This window comes from Mastigoproctus giganteus, chromosome 14 (assembly GCF_048544385.1).
Source record: "Mastigoproctus giganteus isolate SK-2022 chromosome 14, ASM4854438v1, whole genome shotgun sequence".
Taxonomy (NCBI): Eukaryota; Metazoa; Arthropoda; class Arachnida; order Uropygi; family Thelyphonidae; genus Mastigoproctus; species Mastigoproctus giganteus.
Window position 1 is genome coordinate 109,639,525 of NC_143588.1, and position 19,045 is coordinate 109,658,569.

Sequence of the window (19,045 nt, forward strand, 5' to 3'; positions counted from 1 at the left end):
TTCTATGACTCCCAGCAGTCCTGAATATCTCCAGCACCTTTCTTTCCAGGCTACTGCTCGTTCTAATAGAAGCAGTGCAACAATCACTTTTGCCTCTGCCTGCAGCCACTGTTAACCTTTCAATCTGTGTATTACCTAAACTAGCAGTTTCCCTACCCACCTATCACTGCCTCAATAGCATCAGCAATATTTTCTGGTACTCTTTCTATTTAAGTGTATCCCCTCCCTGTTGAAGCAGTCTCTCCTGTTAGCAAGCTCAGACCATGCTGAAAAAAAAATTCTACCCTGTGAGCTTTGCACAATCTCTCAGGAGCCAAATTGGTCGACAAGGCTCTCATCATGTACTCCCTCCTGTTGTGCCTGGGCAGAATTGTTAAAATTTCCACATTCAACCCTAATTCGCAACTTTTTTTTCAACATTGACCTGTACGTATTCAATAAATCTGCAGTCTCTTACTCTTAATGTCACTAGTTCTGTGTATAACAATATTATCTTTTATTGTTAAATTTCACCAGACTAAAATTCAGAATATGTTTTTGAAAGAAATGAATTAATTCTTACAGCATATCCCAATTACGAAAATCTCCACTCAAATACTGTATTTTTATGCACAAATAGCTTTTGCACATATTTCTCATTACAACAATATCCTTTAAAAACTATTAATATACTTAGATATTTCTACAACATATGAGTGAATGTATGGGTCAGACTGATTGCATTATCTCATATATCACTAAAAAATGGACTAATAGAAAGATGTTTATTTAAATGAATGTACATTCAAGGTGCCTTATGATAAGTGTCACTTGGGATGGATGCCATATTCCTGAAGCTAACCCATGCATTACCAGGTTTGCCAATTTTCAAATTTATTTTGCCTTATTTTCACTTTTTTTTTTTTTTTTTTAAATGTGGTTAATAACAAGCGGAGTAAGAGATGACTTTTCAATCTCTTTACATATTTAACAAATTATTTCTAATGAATATAAACTAATAAATCTTATTTTAGATTAAATTCTTAAAAATTAATGCCTTGTCGCATACTGCATTTCACATATGAGAGTTAATGTTTTTTTTAAGATTAGCAACATGTTTGCCACATATCTCAAAAGTGAATGGAGTGTCACATAACAGATGCCATTACTGCTGCATGTGAATTAACAGATTCTGTTTCATAGGACCTATTTGTAAAATTGCCTTCCTATACACTACACGCCTACCGGGCTAGCCGGGTGGGTAAAGTGTCTGCCTGGCAAACCAAAGGTCGTGGGTTCGAATCCCGCCTCGGGCTTGGATCAGAGTACAAAATGCAAAAACCTTGGGCGTTGCAATATGGCCACAGAAGCCAATGTGGCACAAATAACAAAAAAAAAAAAAAAAAAAAAAAAAATACACACTTCACAAGTGGTTTTTTCCAGATGTGAACTAGCAGATGTCATTTTACTTGATTACTTGAACATGAAAAAGCTTTACTACATGTTTCGCGAGAGAATGGTCTTATTGTGTGAGATAACAGATGCTTTTACAATATATCTGACTGTGAAAATGACACCACATATTTCACAACAGAATGGTTTTTTCCTGGGCATGATCTAAGATGCTTTTCAAATCACCTATGCAAATGCCTTTCCACATATTTCACAACAGAATGGTTTTTTCCTGGGCATGATCTAAGATGCTTTTCAAATCACCTATGCAAATGCCTTTCCACATATTTCACAAGAGAATGGTTTTTTCCTGAACACGAACTAGAAAATGCCCTTTTAGACTACATGAATATGAAAAGGCTTTAAAACGTTTTACAAGAGAATGGTTTTTCCTGAGTGTGAACTAACAGATGTTTTTTCAATTGACATGACTGTGAAAATGCCTTGCCACATATCTCACAAGAGAATGGTTTTTCCTGAGTGTGAACTAAGAGATGTTTTTTCAAATTCCATGAGTGTGAAAATGCCTTGCCACATATCTCACAAGAGAAGGGTTTTTGTTGAGTGTGAAGTACAAAATGTCTTTTAAGACTACTTGAACGTGAAAAAGCTTTACCGCATGTTTCACAAAAGAATAGTTTTTTCTGATTGTGAACTAACAGATGCTGTTTCAAAGGACCTAACAGGAAAAATGCCTTGCCACATATCTCACAAGAGAATGGTTTTTCTTGAGTGTGAACTAGAAAATGTCTTTTAAGACTACATGAACGTGAAAAAGCTTTACCGCATGTTTCACAAGAGAATGGTTTTTCCTGAGTGTGAACTAGCAGATGTCGTTTCAAATGAACTGACTGAAAAAATGGCTTACCACATATCTCACAAGAGAATGGTTTTTCTTGAGTGTGAACTAGAAAATGAATTTTAAGACTACTCGAACGTGAAAAAGCTTTACCGCATCTTTCACAAGGGAATGGTTTTTCCTGAGTGTGAATTAGAAAATGTCTTTTAAGACTACTTAAACATGAAAAAGCTTTACCGCATGTTTTACAAGTGAATGGTTTTTCCTGAGTGTGAACTAGTAGATGTTGTTTCAATTTATCTGACCGTAAAAATGGCTTACCACATATTTCACAACACAATGGTTTTTCCTGTGCATGAATTAAGAGATGTTCTTTTAAATGACCTGATTGTGAAAATGCCTTCCCACATACTTCACAAGTGAAGTGTTTTTCCTGAGTGTGAACTAACAAATGTTGTTTCAAATTACGTGACAGTGAAAATGCCTTACCACATATTTCACAAGAGAATGATTTTTCCTGTGCATGAACTAAGAGATGTTCTTTCAAACTACCTAACCGTGAAAATGCTTTACCACATATTTCACAAGTGAAGGGTTTTTCCTGAGTGTGAACTAACAAATGTTGTTTCAAATTACTTGACTGTGAAAATGCCTTACCACATACTTCACAAGTGAAGGGTTTTTCCTGAGTGTGAACTAACAGATGTTGTTTCAAATTACCTAACCGTGAAAATGCCTTACCACATATTTCACATGAGAATGGTTTTTCCTGATTGTGAACTAGAAAATGTCTTTTAAGACTACTTGAACTTGATAGAGCTTTACCACAAACTTCACAAGACAATGGTGTTTTCTGTGTGTGAGTTAACAGATGCTTTTTCAATATATCTGACCGTGAGAATCCCTTACCACATATTTCACAGGGGAATGGTATTTCCTGTGTGTGAACTGACAGATGTTTTTTCAATATACCCGACTGTGAAAGTGCTTTATCACATATTTCTTTAGAAAATAGGTTTTCCTTTGTGTGAACGAAGAGATGTCCTTTCAATATACTTGAGTGTGAAAATGCCTTGCCACATATTTTACAAGCGAAGGATTTCTTGTGCTTGTGAATTATTAAGTGCCGTTTCAAATAAAACATGTTGGAAAATGACTTGCCACTGATTTCACAAGGTAAATTTCTTTCTTGCCTAATAGGTACTTTGATCTTGAAAATAGTTTGCGGCATATTTCACAAATGAACGGTTTCTCCTCTCCTGTTTGTGAACATAAATATGTTGTTTTAAAGCACCTGATCTTGTAAATGCCTTATCATAAAATCCACAAGAAAAGGATTTATTCAGAGTATGAAGTGACAAGTTTACTTCTGGCTGACTTGGATATATCTCAACTTGAATCCTACCTTTGAAAAGTATCTGGATACTGCGAAATTTATCTATTTTTATACAGTTAACTTTGGAGGAATGAATTCCGTGATTCTGTTTTTCAATATCTTTTAAGGTAATGAAACTTTGCTTGCTTTTAAACTGAGATATTGAATATTCTTGTGCTTCTGTTATTTTATGTTCTTTTAAACATCTTGCATTTGATGGCATCCTTTGGCTGTGGAGCTGTGATTAAATTAGTAGTCACTGGTGACACAACTTTACCTACATTCACTTCTATCTTAGCTGCATATTTAATTTAATCTCCTTGATGAAACTGAAAAAAAAAAAAAAAAAGTTAAGAGAATATAAAACAATATACACAATTCATATAATGAAAACATCTTTCCATCTTAATTGCAATATCAAATGTGAAATTAAGGAGCTGTACTATATTTATTAAAATATATGCTTGTTCACATTTACATATGCAAACTCTGATAGGGGTTGTAAAAAGAATAGTAAATGACTGCAATGGCACATACACATCATGAATAACACCTCCAAACAGAAAAATGGCCAGTGGATCAAATATAGATTTCTTGCTGTAAACTAATTTGGGGACTGGTCACTCACACACTAGCAGGGCGTTTGTGGATTTATTGGATGATTGTTTATTGGATTTATTGGATGATTGTTTTCTACATCAGCATGTTCAGGAGGCAACTAGAGGGAGTAATACTCTTGATTTGATTATCAGCAGTGATTCTTCATGCATTAAGAATCTGCACATAAATGAACCACTCGGTGGCAGTGATCACAGTGTGCTGAAGTGGGATTTACTCAAAGAGGTAACTACCATTAGAGGTAAAGGGAAGGGTTATTGCTTTCGTAAAGGCGACTACGATGGACTGAGACGGTATTTAAATTCTATACAGTGGGACTAACTGATGATGTTACCAACAGCAAATTCAAAATGGGAAGCATTCAAAGAACTTATCTTGGAAGCTACTAGGCTTTACATACCAACTAAGAAATATTGTTCAAGGTTTAGGCCAAAATGGATGTCAGATGAACTAATGAGGCATATGGCAGAGAAGAAAAATGCATGGGATACTTACAAATTAACACATGACACAGAAGCCTATGACAGATACAAGTTGATATGCAACCAAGTTACAAAGGAGGTTAGGCAGGCGAAGGCAGATTACGAGAAATTCTTGGCAAGGGATGCAAAGAAAAACAGCAAAGATTTCTTTACTTATGTAAACTCTAGAAGGAAGGGGATGAATCAGATTGGTCCACTTGATATTGATGGGTCAACTGTTGATGATCCTGTTCAGGTAGCTAACAAACTAAATGAATATTTTGCATCGACATTCACAAAAACTATGCTATGGATAAAGGGGTGGTTGAGGTCAACTGTTGATGATCCTGTTCAGGTAGCTAACAAACTAAATGAATATTTTGCATCGACATTCACACATGAGGAGTTATTCAGCGAGGGAAATGCCAGAGGTGTATTCAACTCTAGCAGTAAGCTACAGAATCTTGAAATAACTTGGAGTAAAGTGGAGGAGAAATTGTTGAAGATAAACACAAGAAAGGCACCCGGGGTGGATGGGATCTATCCAGTTATATTAAAGGAGGCAGCAAAGGAAGTAAGCAAACCATTAGCCATAATTATGAGAGCTTCCTTGGACTCAGGGGAGGTACCCATAGACTGGAAATCTGCAAATGTGACCCCAATTCACAAAGGAGGATCAAAGGCTGACACAAGTAATTATAGACCTGTGAGCTTAACTTCTGTTCCAGGAAAATTAATGGAGGCACTGGTTAAAGAAGCACTGCAGGATCATTTAGACAAGACTTCAGTTATAGCTCGGACACAGCATGGTTTTGGTAACGGGAAGTCTTGCCTGACCAATTTGATTGGATACTATGATGCAGTCACAAAAGAACTGGATGCAGGGAATAGCTTTGATATTATATATTTGGATCTTAGAAAGGCTTTTGATACTGTTGCACATGGAAGACTGCTAACCAAATTGGAGCACTGTGACATTGGAGGCAAATTGCTGCTATGGATAAAGGGGTGGTTGAGGGGGAGAAGACAGAGAGTGGTAATCAATGGATACTGCTCATCGTGGACTAATGTTATTAGTGGAGTCCCTGAGGGCTCAGTGTTGGGTCCATTATTGTTTTCTGTATTTATAAATGATATTGATGATGGTATATCAAGCTTAATGTCCAAGTTTGCAGACGATACAAAGGTTGGCAGGGTTGCAAGGACACTACTGACACTATGCTGCTGCAACAGGATCTGGAAAGGTTGAGCAGATGGGCTGAGAGTGGCAAATGTAAAGTACTACACATGGGAAACAGCAACCCCAGAACAACGTATCAACTCTGTGGTACTACACTGACAGTGGTAGAGAATGAAAGGGACTTGGGGGGTGGTTGTGCAGGCAGATATGAAGTTCTCTGAACAGTGCAGACGGGCTGCAAGAGTAGCTCATGGAGTATTGTCAATGATATACAGGAATTTTTCCAGCAGGGATAAGGAGGTGATTATTCCCGTGTATAAGGCAATGGTCAGGCCACACCTACAGTACTGTATACAGGTCTGGAGGCTTCATTTCAAGAAGGATGTAGAGCTGCTGGAACAAGTACAGAGAAGGGCAACAAGATTAGTGAATGGAACAAAGGGGTGCTCTTACGAAGAAAGGCTTAAGTTTTGCAAATTACAGTGTCTGGAGACTAGGCACCAGCGAGGTGATCTGATAGAGGTGTATAAAGACTTGAATGGTTTGAGCATGCTCAATGCTGATGGGATTCTTCCTCTAGCTCAGAATAATCACCTGAGAGGGCATAAATTCAAATTGAGGAAAGACAGATGTAGGATAGACGTGCGGAAATTTGTCTTTAGCCAGCGGGTGGTTGGTTGGTGGAACAGACTCCCATCCCTTGTGGTGGAGGTTGATAGCCTAAATAAGTTTAAGGCTCAGCTGGACAGGTATTTTGAACGAACAGAGGGGTGAAGTGGAAGTGGGTTTTTTTTTTTTTTTTTCTTTTTCGGCTGATGCTGCATAAGCTTGCTTTCTTGCATCAAATGCCTCGACTAATGCTAATGGTATTCCTTTGTGTATGTCTGTGTATTTATATATATACACACACACCCTAGTAGTAGTAGTAGTAGTGGCACATGATGCAAGAAAGCAAGTGTAGGAGCTTTTGCAGCATCAGCCAAAAAAAAAAAAAAAACATTTTATCCCTCCATTCATTCCAAATGCTGGCCCAGAAAAGCCTTAAATTCATTTAGGCTATCAACTTCCACAACAAAAGATAGAAGTCTGTTCCACCAATCAATTAACTGCTGGCTAAAGGCAAATTTCTGCACATCTACAACTGTCTTTCCTCAATTTGAATCTATGTCCCCACAGGTTCTTAATCTGAGAAAGAGGAAGTTTCCCATCAGCACTCAGTTTTCTCAACCCATTCAATGCCTTATACAACTCAATCAGATCACCTCACAGGTGCCTACTCTCCAGACACTGCAATTCACAGAACTTAAGCCTTTCTTGGTAAGAATGCCTCTTTGTTCCCCTCACCAGTCTTGTTACCCTTCTTTGTATTCGTTCTAGCAACTCTACATCCTTCCTAATATGAGGCCTTCAGACCTGTACACAGTACTCTAGGTGTGTGACCTGACCATTGCCTTGTACAATGGGATAATCACCTTTTTGTCCCTGATGGCAAAATTCCTGTATATCATTGACAAAACCCCATGACCAGCTCTTGCAGCCTGTCTGCATTGATCAGAAAACTTCATATCTGGTTGCACAATTACTCCCAGGTCTTTTTCACTTTCCAGAGTGAAGTACCACAGGTGGTACATATCTCTTGGGTTATTGCTACCCATACAGCATTTGTCAATGTTAAACTTCAGTTGGCATTTCTCAGCCCATTAGCTCAACTTATCTAGATCCAGTTGGAGTAACATACTATCTTTACTGTCATTAACAACCCTGCCAACCTTTGTATAATCTGAAAACTTGGATATTAATCCTGATATACCTTCATCAATATCATTGATAAATATACAAAAGAAGAATGGGCACAACACCGAACCCTGGGGAACTCCACTAATAACAATAGTCCACGAAGAGCAGTGTCCCTTGATTACCACTCTCTGTCTTCTCCCACTCAACCATCCTTTTATCCATTGTAGCAACTTGCCCTTAATACTATACTATTCCAATTTGTATAGTAGCCTTCCATGTTCAACAGTATCAAAAGCTTTCCTGAAATCCAAGTATATGATATCAAAATTATTTTTGACCTTTAATTCCTTTGCAACCACATCATAGCATCCAATCAAACTGGTCAGACAAGACCTCCCTTTAACAAACCCATGCTGTCTTAACTATTACTGCAGTCTTGTTTTGATGATCGTGCAATGCTTTAACCAGTGACTCCATTATTTTCCCTTGAAGACAAGTTAAACTAACAATTCTACCGTTACTTGTGTCACCTTTTGAACCCCTTTGTGAAATGGTGATACATTTGCAGAACTCTAGTCCATGGGCAGTGCAGACGGGCTGCAAGAGTATTGTCAATGATATACAGGAATTTTTCCAGCAGGGATAAGGAGGTGATTATTCCATTGTATAAGGCAATGGTCAGGCCACACCTAGAGTACTGTATACAGGTCTGGAGGCCTCATTTCAAGTAGGATGTAGAGCTGATGGAACGAGTACAGAGAAGGGCAACAAGATTAGTGAATGGAACAAAGGGGTGCTCTTACGAAGAAAGGCTTAAGTTTTGCAAATTACAGTGTCTGGAGACTAGGCACCAGCGAGGTGATCTGATAGAGGTGTATAAAGCCTTGAATGGTTTGAGCATGCTCAATGCTGATGGGATTCTTCCTCTAGCTCAGAAAAATCACCTGAGAGGGCATAAATTCAAATTGAGGAAAGGCAGATGTAGGATAGACGTGCGGAAATTTGCCTTTAGCCAGCGGGTGGTTGGTTGGTGGAACAGACTCCCATCCCTTGTGGTGGAGGTTGATAGCCTAAATAAGTTTAAGGCTCAGCTGGACAGGTATTTTGAACGAACAGAGGGGTGAAGTGGAAGTGGTTTTTTTTTTTTTTTTTTTTTTGGCTGATGCTGCATAAGCTTGCTTTCTTGCATCAAATGCCTCTACTAATGCTAATGCTAATATGGTGCAAGGAAGCCTGAGGCTTATGCTACCACCAGCCAAAAAAAAAAAAAAATTCCCACATTACTCTGAGAGAGAGGGAGAGAGTCAGAAGTAGAAGGGAATCACCAAGAAAGCAAGAAGGGAAGAATGATGATATCCAGCTCAGGATCCTGGGTTTGCCAAGCCCATACTCACCAGATGTGAGCCCCTGGGGGTAAATGAAAAAGGAATGGGAAAAAGGTAATTTAAACCGATATTTCGCTAAAAGTAAAGGCAAATAAACTGAACAATTTAAAAAACTAACCCTTTTCTCGACCGCAGGTAATACAGCACAACGTAAAATTCGACCGGAATTGCAAAAAAGACTATTTCGCAAACATCAATTAACCACGAAGAAACACCAAGAAATTGAAAATTGCGCAATAAAAATAGGTTAAACACAGAACAAAAAAATTAGAATACATACCTAAAACAAAGGAATACGGCAGAAGCACTTAGGAATTACTAATCAGTGATTAGTAATGAGAAGGCTCAGAAGAGGAGGAAAGTGGCCATGTCACTTTCATCAGTGACATTTAAAAATTAATTTAATTTTTTTTTCTGGGGGCAGACCCCCATTTGAGCGGATTTTCGGGTCGCTCTCACGCTACTTTTATTTTTTATTGCACATTGAAATTCGGATAAGTGATTTTTTTAAATTACGAATGTAATTAGGAATTACTAATCAGCCAATGAGAAGGCTGAGAAGAGGAGGAAAGTGGCTACGTCACTTTCCTCAGTCGACATTTCGAAATTAAATTAATTTTTTTTTTCTGAAAAATAAAGTAATTTTTTTTTTCTGGGGGCTCTGCCCCCAGACCCCCGTCTATGTGGGGGCTCTTGCCCCCACACCCCCGAATTTTTTAACTTTACCACGAATGAAATTAAGACCGATTATTATACCGCAACCACGTGCGGCACAAGATGACACGCACTGCGTGTCAGTTGTGATCGTCTGACGTCATTAACCCCGCCCACTGGGTGGAGCCGGCTGCCTTCTTTTACTTCGTTCTCATTGGCTGTACCCGATACTGAATATCGACCCAGTACTGTACTGTATTCAGTTTAGGGAGCACCATCTCTACACTCGCTGACAAGGTAGTGATTTACGGGTGTAGACCACGACCACTTCAATATTTTCCCGTTCTCCTTGCAGATCTAATCCTTTAGTCGGCGGCGAGAAGAGGGGAAAAGCAGTGATTAAGGGGTTGTGACTCCGCCAACTCATTGCGTTCCCTTTCTTCTCCTCGGCCGCATGTCGCGGATGTCACGTGACATCAGAGCTGAAAATAAGGGAACAAAAGGAACGTGCAAATGGCAATTTTTTTAAAAAATCAAGAAACAAAAATGCACGTTATTTGGGGACGGACGACGAAATGTCATGTGACATCACAATACGACGGAGCTAAAATGAAGAAAACGAAACAGCAAAACGGGCATTTTTTTTTTTTTTTAATTTTTAAAGAAGAAATATAAATTTAACAAATCGCGATTCTTCTCGCCTGTACATTACTATACGATTGCACGTGCGTTATCAATTAAATTGCTGTTTGTTAATGAACCAATTGAAAAAAATTCAAATTTTGGTGAGGACTGCGCCCCCCTAAATCCGCTTTTATGGTCGTACATGATTGGATGATTTCACGTGCATTAACAATGGATTTGGTCATTGTTAATGCACAAAACTCACCTCAACAGCCATGGCCTAGCAGGATAATAACCGATTTAATGCACAAACTAACCCCGGCTTTCGTGACCGGACGATTTCACGTGCATTGCCAATGAGACTTGACTCATGCACATGTGCACAAAAATGCCTTTTTTTTCTCTCTTTTTTTATGGATACAATAACTGGAAAAACATTGATAGAAAACTCATCTCATCAGTCGTAGCCTAGCACGATAATAACCGAACACTTTTCGGTTATTTTCGTTTCACAACCGAAGAACAGAAATTCCCACCATCCCACCACCTGATTTTTTTTTTTTTTTTTTTTGATTTGGTAGTTGTTGGCGCATCGGCTTCTGTGGCCATATTGCACCTCCCAAGGTTTTTGCAGTACTTTGATCCAAGCCCGAGGCGGGAATCGAACCCGCGACCTTTGGGTTGCCACCACCTGCAGCCACTGAATCTTCTCTCTCGAACATTACAAGACGACTTCGCGAGCAGTAACAATCAGTTAATTTAGGACAGGAGGAGACTAGAAACATCACTTTCGTACAAAAAATAATAATAATAAATAAATAACACCTTGTGGTATTTTTATTTCTAATATACAAATTCATTCAGTAATGAATTAATAAATTCATAATAGCCTAAATTGATTCGACTGAATGAGTTTAGGCAGCTGCAACCTTTTTTGGCCGGTCCAACTTTGGTACTGCTAATATTGAACATTCAACTAGGCCGGCGTCTGCGAGCAAACCTCCGAAAACAGCAAAAACAGTTTGAAATATAATAATAACATGACATATAAATATAAAAGTAAAACAAATAAATTTCAGTAAAGTTAAAATATAAAGAATTAATACAAAACATGAATGGACTAAAACAACAGTTTGTGATATTCATTTTTAACACTAGTTTTATTAACTAAAAATATCAATTTTATTTTCATTTTTGTAACAGAATTCAACAGAATAGCTACTTTGTTAGCAGCTATTCTATTAAAAAATTCAAATTTAAGATGATTTGTCCTAAATTTGGAGATGTGAAATAATTTATGTTCCCTCAAAGGCCTAGGTGCACAATTGAAGTTAATACATGATAGTAGCAATGGAGCATCTAGTTTGCCTTAAATAATCGAATGTAGAAGGAAGCAGTAAAACATATTCCTTCTAACACTTAACATGGGAAGGTTAAAAATTTTACACCAATCTTTATATTTATACATTTTTCACATATATTTATATTTATACATAAAATAGTCTAAATCTGATTTATAAACTAAGAATCTGATGAGAGATTTTTGAACCCTTTCAAGGGTATTAATATTTATACCAAAAGGGGTCCACACTTGTGTAGCAAACATGTGATGTATAAGCAAGTTTTGGTATATCAGGGCCAACAAAGTGAAAAGAAGCCCTTTTGATTAAGCCAAATAATTTAGAGGCTCTGGCAGTTACTTTTTTTTTTAATATGAGTTGTGTGAGAGCCAGTACTAGTTCTTAAAATTCCTAAATCTTTTATTTCATGAGTTCTATTAATATGCAAAGATTCTAAAGTGTAATTGTAACAGATGACAACTTGTTTATGAGGATCTGAAATGGTAATGATATGACATTTATCAATATTAACATCTAGTCTATGACTTTTAATCCATTGGTATATTAATTGAATACCTTTTTGCAGCTCCTTACAATCCAAAGACTGATTAATTTCTTTGTACAATTTCATGTCATCAGTGTAGGTAAGAATACTGAATTTGGCTTTATGAAGACAAGCAGATATATGCACCCTAAACTAAATCTTAGCCGAATATGTAAATGGGGAAAATTTCTTATTCTTAATCAGCAGTAATTAATTTTTTTCTTGGGCTGCAGACCCCCGCTTCTGTAGGAACTGCAGTACCCCCACATTCCCGTTATTATTCAGCCCTTTCCAAAACCAAATGCCTTTTCTTTTTTTGTTTTTAATTATGCATCCATGTAATCAAATAAGCAGCAATCAGTATTCAACACCACATAGCATTCCAAACAGCAAAGTTCAAAACACACCACCTGGATTTGAACATAGCAAAGTTCAAAACACACAACCTGGATTTGAACACAGCGAAGTTAAAAACACACCATATGGTCTAGAGATCACATGACCATTCCAGCGAGAGTAGTAACATACAGAGTGGACACTCCCACAGACGACAGTGGCAATTCCGGCTACATGTTAAAATCACATAGACAGTGCAGGGCCCACTTTCAGAACATAGAAACAGGCCGGAACACTGTGAAGAAATTAGCAATGTTCCTGGAGTATTTTCTAAAGTTTTGTTATTGCATTGGATAATATATCAATTCCCAGATTATTAGTATATAATTTTCATAATTTATTGTTACTCCAATCCAATCCAAATTCCAGAAAGTTGCAATCCTGAATACCTGTAGGATAGTCAGAGTTCCTGGATCTACAGTAACACGACACATTGCAGTCACCCTGTGCACTTGGTAGTAATACCCGTCGCAGGGTGGATCCACCCAATCAGTAATAATGTAAGAACAACAATACTACTACTAATAAAGCATCATGTCCCAGTCCATAATCCCATCATTGATTTCATAATTTGTAGAGGTGACATCACATATTTTGTAAAGTATTGAACTGAGTGGGATAAAAGGTTTAGAAATCACTTGTAGATGATGACACTATGGGAACATTGCATTATACAGCCTCAGCCTCAAGAGCAATGTGACTCTACATAACAGCCTAGCAGCAATAAGTACACAGAGAACAGATACTTATGAATACACTGAGTTAGATAAATGGTTCAGACTTCACTTGGTTGATAATGACACTGTGGTAACGTTGCATTATATGGCTCCTGAGCCACAAGAGCAATGTGACCCTTCATTACAGCAATAGGGCTCCCATAGAACACATATATACACTGAGTTGAATAAAAGGTTCAGATTTCACTTGATTGTTAATGACAATGTGGAAACATTGCATTATATAGCTCCTCAGGCTCCAGAGAGTAATGCGACCCAACCTAACAGCAATAGGGCTCCTAGAGAACACACACAAACATATACACTGAGTTGGATAAAAAGTTGATTTCACTTGATTGTTAATGACACTGGGAACATTGCATTATATAGCTTCTGAGACACAAGAGCAATGTGACCCTACACAAGAGCCTAGCAGCAATATGTTCACAGAGAACACACATACATATACATTACAGAGTTGGATAAATGGTTCAGGCTTCTCTTGGTGGATGATGACACTGTTGAACATTGTATTATACAGCTCATTAGCCACAACAGCAATGTGACCCTAGATAACAGCAATAGGACTCCCAGAGAAAACTTACATACACATGCTGACTTTCCATGACCAATGCCATGTTGATTTTAATATGTAAGGCTTGAAAAAATTGAAAAGTTGTTTATGTACTACTGTGTCAAATAGTTTAGAAAAGCTTTTTTTGCTGGGGAATAGTCTGAAATCTTATACAGACCACTTGTTACCTTTTTTGAATACCAGAAGTATGTTAATCTGATTGAAAAGCTTTGGGTAAATGCCCAATCCCAGATATAAGTTGCAAATATGAAGCATGATAGGATTAAGAGTAGTGACAGACTATTTCCAAAATACGGTTGGTGAGTCACCCGGGTCTTTTGTATTGTCATTTTTCATATTCTTCAATGCCGAGTTTTGGTCATCCTCATTGATCAACAGATCTCAACCAGGAAATGAAACCAAAGGCTCCATATAAATAGTCTCAATTCTTGACAAATGTTTGGCAAATACTTCAGCAGTGTGGAATTTATCAGACAATAGAATTCAAACTGAATAATGGAGCTATATGTTATTTATCATTAAGGTATATGTAGTTCAGAATGGACAGTTAATCCAGTATTGATCAATACTGGATTAACGTGATATGATATGAATAACTGGATTAACGTGATTATAACTGGATTAACTAAAAATGAGAAATCATGACAGTTTTCCCCAGGAAAAATCAAATCATGACAATTTTACCTCTATCTTTCATAGCACAGGCTGAACATTTCCCAGTTACACGGGTCTAACATGTTTCAATAGTTTTTAAAGGAAGTTTCATGCTTGACTGGACAGACAAGCTAAATTCATATTTTTCACTTTTTGTTTTTCCATAATTCACAAGATAGACTGAATAAGCACTTTTTGCACATGTGCTTGGTACTCCTGGTTCCCAAACCTATCTAAGTCAATAAAACTTGTTTTAGCATAAAGTTTTTGTAGAACTTCTTCCTTGTGAAAAAACAAATACACTTCAGAAAAGCAAAATATCTGATATACTTCTCATTGTATTCAATAATTCCTTTGATGGCTATTTTAATCCATACTCTCTCTCTCTCTCACACATTAACATTAATACAACAATTTGTCCATATCATGATTTTTTGGGCTTTGTAGTAAATCTTTACATGTTTCACAATTAATGATCTTTAAAATATTTCTAGCTAGGTAACCTGAGACATATGCCAATACATTTTAATCATAAATATCCATATCCTCACAAATACCTGTGATAACTCTTTCAATTTGTCAGTGAGACTATGGCTGACTTGACTTGATTTCAGAAACAGTAAAGATGTTATGAAGTTTTTTTTTTATGGAATAATTTATTTCATAAACTATTACTTCGATTAATATCAATACACTATTCATATAAATTAGTGTAAAAGTTATTAATTAGCTATTCAGTAATAATTATAAAAATAGTAAAAAAAGACTACTACTACGTTCAACGAACACTAGAAATCGAGACAAAGAAGCAACCACACCACCAGTGTTGCCAACTCTTAATAATATTTCCCGCTAGCCGCATACTCAAAATCCGCTATTTTTAGCACTTGACCCGCCAAATTTTTAAAATTTTCATTTGTTTGTACTTTGTAGTGAATAAAAACAAACAAACAAATAGTATATATAAATAGCTATTTATTTTTCTGTTTTTAATATAAAATCAATATCTAAAAATCTAAATTAATTTCGAAATTCAATACCTCCTCATCATATGCTTCTTGTGTACCTATTTTGCGAAGCACTTCTTCAGGTAAAACATAATTTTTACAACACTTTTCAACTCTTTTGAGCCCGTATCGTACTGATAAGATTGCATTAACCGTGCCAACACTCATTCTGTTGCGTGTTTTGTTTTTTACTAGATTTAAGTTGCTGAATATTCTTTCCACATCTGCATTGGATAATGGCAAAATTAAAATACCCAATGCAAATTCGCTAATTCGCTAATGAAGGCCGCCGTAGCCTAGTGGTCAGGCACGCGGGTGCATAAGTACACGTGCCTTGAGTGACCGGGGTTCAAGCCCGTGACTGCTGAATATGGTGCTGTTTCTTGTATTCAATCTATCTTGTGAACTCCTCTGACCGTTTGGTCGTCCCGGAGTATAAACAGAAAATTTATTTATTTTAATTTCTTTAAATGGATTTTCACCGCTTGCATATCGATATTTCGAAACTTCTAACCAAAACTTCATTATATTGTTGAAGTTTTCCCATTTAACGAGAGTAATGTTTATACAGTATACCGTTGCTCAATTTTTTTAATTTCTACTTCAGACAATTTTAAGTTTTTGTAATAAATTTAACAGAAAATTTTGCTTTAATATATTGTTAACTGAGATTAATGATATTTTTTCTAATTCTTTTATGTTGTCTAGAAGGCGTTGTTTTAATTGTTGATACAAACCAATCAAGAAATTACGGCATCTCTCTCTTATTGCCATTTCATCTGTTGTTGTGATAAGTTTATTCATTATTAATTCATTTATTTTACTTTCAAATTGGTATGGCTTAGGGTCTAAATAATTATTAATGTCCTCTTCTATCCTTTCAATATCTGTATTTGGTAAAAACATTTTATTGGCAATCATCAACAATAGCGTGTTTAAATCATGTAGTAATAATGTAGGATCGGCAGTATTTGATTCAAAAGATTTGTTTACTCTTTGTACTTCAGATAAGATAGGTTTTTAAAATAAAAGATATGCTAAATTACTTTCATCTTTAAACATTGAATAAAGAAGTTCTGCAGTATAACATTTGTCAGTCAAACGAGTTATTCCAAAATGGGCTTTTAATTCAACATACTGTTCTAAAATTCTTGTTATAGCAACTTCAATGGATAACCACCTTGTTTGACACGAGTGAACTATCTTTTTCGGATCTGCACCATCGTTTATGGCACTGTATAAATATTTGAATTGATTTTGTCGGCTGGTGGATTTACTAAACCAATTATAAGTTTCAGCTATCATGAATTCTAGACTTCTAGGGAATGTTTCGCGGGTTGCATGAGATACTGCTAATTGCAAAGAATGACATACGCATTTAATTAATATCAAGTTGGGTACATCGGACTTCAAATGTGTATAAACGCTGTTATTAACTCCAATCATAACGCTAGCATTATCTGTCCCAATGCCCACAAGATTATTTAAAGGAAGTTTAAAATTTCCCAGTGTTGTTTTAATTGAATTTGAAATATTTTCAGCGTTACACTTATCTAATTCTACAAGAGCTAAGAATGTAGAAACTCTTTTATCGAATTGCTCATCATAATACACAATTGCAATACCTAATAGTTTTGTTACACTAATATCGTTTGATTCATCTAGTAACAAACTATAGTTTCAATAAATCTTTCTGAAAGTGGGGGTGTAGGATATATTTTATAATGCCGCTGCATTTTGTTCGATGAATTTTTAAAGTTTTGGCTGTTTGATCTTAGAATGCATTCTTACATAATTCACCAAAGTGGTCTATTGCCAGTATTGACGAGTGAGCACAAACAAACAAACTTAACTTTGCTTCAGCTTCCGCTGTTTGTAAATTCTTGGTGGGAAAATTTAATTTAGATTGGTTGCCTGATCTATTAGGTGAAAATGGTTCTGCTGACTTAATAGGTTTGAAAGTTTTTAAATGACTTTTAATGTCCGAAATTTTAGCAGTAAAATCAGACTTGCATTATTTACATCTTGCTCGAGTTGGATGTCCTGGAATCTCTACTAACCAGTCTTTGAATTATGGAAAAGCTAACCATTCCTTCCGAAAATTTTGGGTATATTTCGTTTTGTTTTTGTCCGCCATCCCGTAAGGTAAGGCTTATGGCCAGTCCGCCTCTATCGATAGAGAAAAAAATATGAAATCGTGAAACGCTTTGAGCGAAATGAAAGACCATGTGATATTGCACGTGCTACAGACCTAAATGAGGCAACGCCGAGAATTACAAAGAATGCGGAGAAAATAAAAACAACTTTGATAGCAGGAACAACTAAAAGTGTAATTAAAATCCATTAGATTAAGACACAAAGAATTGGAAGAGATGGAACGGCTGTCATCTGTTTGGATAGAAAATCAAACAAAAAACAAGTTTGCTTACGATAGAAGCAAAAGCATTAGCAGTATTTTATTACATCCTTTACGTAATAAAAAAATACGTAATAATCGTAATAAAATACGTAAGTATTTTATTACGATTATTTATTGTGTTTGGTAATGTTTTGGTTACAAATATGTGTTCAATCTTGGGTGGTCGGCACCTAACCCAATTTTTCCCATAGGGCCTCTTGTTTATATTGCACGAGGGTTTCTAGGAATACAACTATCGTGCTATACGAGGACTGACTATACTAAGATATTATTACACTGTGGTTAATAATTATTACTTATTACTTATTGCTCTGTGGTTATTAGAAACGTTGAAAGAGATGTCGGTAATTCGGATCGCATTTCTTGGAAGCCAAACAAATACGACGAAGAAAAATTATCCAATGCCATTCCTTCGCGGTTTCAAAAAAAGGCGTCATTAGAATTTTTTCCACATTTTTAGATTTGATCCAACAATTTAAAGCTATGACTCAATGATCAGGTCGTTTGACCGCGAGCGTAACTACGTAAAATTGTTGGGGTTCTCCTCAGGGAAATCCAGAATAATATAAAACCGATTCTTCGCTTTATAAAAAAAAAAAAAAACTATGAAATATGATATCCCTACTATTTCAATTATGAATTATTTTTATTATTAATTAAATAATCAATTGAACAATTAATTTAATATTTCTTAAATGAATATTTCTTAATTTAAATGTTACATTGCCAAATTACATAAAATGCTAAACATTTATACTCTTCCCGCTAAAAAATCCGCTATCCGCTATTTCATATTTTTATCCGCTAAACCTGAAGCAATTCCGCTAAATCTAGCGCGAAAACCGCTAAAATGGTAACACTGTTGGCCATTCGCGTTATTACTCATGTGTATTTTGATGGCCACAGTTCACCGCGTTAGTTTCGTGTTCTGAGAGTGAGGGCCCTGGGGTGAGTTGAGCAAGAATCAACTCTGTATCTTACCACTCTATGGAGTAGGGTGTGAATAGTAGGCGGAATCTGTCCTGTCAATCATTGTCGTATCGCCAAGAGTCCGGACACTGATTAATATTAAAAACAGATTGATATTAATATGTTTAATTTTTAAGTAAG

General features: G+C 36.3%; 1 long non-coding RNA gene across 2 annotated transcripts in view; it reads right to left on the reverse strand.

Annotated features, from left to right (window-relative positions):
• Positions 1-3,830: 3,830 nt before the first annotated feature.
• Positions 3,831-19,045, reverse strand: part of LOC150075539 (uncharacterized) — a 37,705-nt gene continuing 22,490 nt past the window's right edge. Inside the window, exons 1-2 of one of the 2 annotated variants that reach the window (XR_016547897.1) lie at positions 15,067-15,141; positions 3,831-3,934 (exon numbers count right to left, since the gene is read on the reverse strand). This is a non-coding gene — a long non-coding RNA (uncharacterized LOC150075539). Of the gene's footprint in view, positions 3,935-15,066; positions 15,142-19,045 lie in introns of those variants that run through there. The other variant, XR_016547896.1, reaches the window with a different exon arrangement.